The following is a 2287-nucleotide window of genomic DNA, read 5'->3' as shown; positions in this document are numbered from 1 at the left end:
GAGACTTCACAAATTTGACAAAATCGATTTGGAAATCGATTGACATTAAGTCAGTGGCTCAGTTATCCTATGAATCGATTGAATTAAGCCCAGAATTCAAATTTCACTAAAAACCTTCAGGAAATCGATTTGGAAATCGATTGGCTTAGTAGAAATTCTTATTTTGAGTTAGATAACAGATTGCTCAATTGATTTATCAATGTCTTGGTCAGTTATGTATTACATGATGGATTGATAACTTTATTTTGATTTCATTTTTAATTGGCAAACATTATATGAACTTTTATAATTGGTAAACATTATATGAACTTTTAGCATATGGAAAATCCTTTTAAGGTGCATGCTTAGTTGAAAGGTTATTTTGTGCATTTAAAAACTTAAATGTTATGTGTTAACTGTTAATTTCGGTTGGTGACCTTTTACAACTATTGTGGAAATCTGGGCTTTGCTCTCAGATGAGAGCCAGGACGATCCTACCGGTTCGTACCCTACGGATGGGAATGTAGATGGGAATGCTTGACTGGAGCTATGTTAGGAGGATCTCACGGGACGCGTGGAGATCACTCAGGGTGTATAGCTATAGTTTTTGTAGAATGATCAGATTAGGTTGACATAGACTGAACAAATGTCTTTCTTTTGGATTACGTTATTTTGAACTGGAAAACTGTACCTTTACTAATATTGTCAGTATGACATCTTATTTGAATGGGTTCCATGTATCATTTGTTTTTGTGTAAATACTTTGAATTCATATTTTGAGAAACTTTTCCGCTGCTTGTAAATTATAATGACTCAATTACTTATCCAAAGGTACTTCCTTATTTATTTCTCTGTTTTATTTTAATTTCTTTTGAAAAAAAAAATACACCATGGGTTTGAAAATCGGGGTGTTACACAAACATTCGCAATTTTGTACTAATATTGTATTTGGAACCCTAACTCTAATTTATGTAGGATTTTAGTTTTTTAGGGAAGAAGAATGAAACATTTGGGGGAGAATAATGAAACATTTGGGATTAATTTTAGGTTTTTTTAGGAAAGAAGAATGAAACATGTGGTGTTAATTTTAGGTTAAAAATTGGGGATTTAATTTTAGGTTAAAAAAATTATGTTTTAATTATATTTATATTTAACGGTGTTACAATTTTTGTAACGGAAATTGAATGGAAGGACTATTTTAAAATGAAATTATATTTGTAGGGACGTGAACCAAACAACAAAACTTATGAGGAGAAAAATAAAACGGTTATAATTGCAAGGACCAAAGACATATTTAAACCTAAAATGATATATCATAAATAATAATTTTGTTTGGAGTTTGGGAAATCGATCGATTTTTGATGATGTAAAATTGATACTTAAATTAATAGAAGTCACGCTTGATTGACTTTATTCGTTTTGAACTTGAACATATAAAAAATTGATTTAATTTAATTGGTTTAAACTAGATCTTAAGGTTCAGACGACTCGTATGATTATAAGGGTATTCATGAGTATATGTCGATATGCGAATTCAGTCATCCAAATTAATTGAACTCCCATTTTAAACCATTTTAAACCCAAAAAGTATTTGGTTTTGGTAGCAAATTTATTATTTTGAACATGCAAACCTAACCGATTGATGTGACCTATATTTTTTTTCTACTATTGAGTATTGTTGAAATTTAATTGTTAGACAAGTGATATATAGTTGTTGTCCATTTAGTTGTTTCATGTGTTATGTTTTTGTTGTTGATGCATTTTAAATATTGAATAATGTGTTAGAATTTTATAATTTTTTTAGATGTTCAAGTATTTAGAGTACTTTCATTTAATTACAATATTTTTTTAAAAAATAAAGAAATAAAAAAATAATCGATATGACCACGAGTCCGACCCATTTCTTAAGAGATTAGATTGATTTGAGTTTGATGTAAAATTACATGTTGATAATTTAAAGTTTTAAACTAATCCAAATCAAATTGATCAAGTATCAAGTTTGATCAAAATCTACTCAACCTATATGTGTTATCCTTACATGGCTTTTACAACCCTAGTTTATGTATAAAAATGGAACCCATATCAAACACTTAAATTTAAACTCGATTATTTAATCTTAAATTAAAATTTACATTTCTTTATTGGTTCAATATCTATCAAACACTATCACATTCATGCAAATTAGTTTGAGTGCATAAATCCAAATTCATAAAAATAACCCTTAACCAGAGCCGGCCCAAGGAAGAGGTACCTAAAGCTGGTGCTTTTGGCCTCACCAAAAAATAATTTTTTATTTTAATTTTTATAC

Source organism: Cicer arietinum, chromosome 4 (assembly GCF_000331145.2).
Source record: "Cicer arietinum cultivar CDC Frontier isolate Library 1 chromosome 4, Cicar.CDCFrontier_v2.0, whole genome shotgun sequence".
Lineage (NCBI taxonomy): Eukaryota > Viridiplantae > Streptophyta > Magnoliopsida > Fabales > Fabaceae > Cicer > Cicer arietinum.
This window is presented reverse-complemented; position numbering follows the sequence as displayed.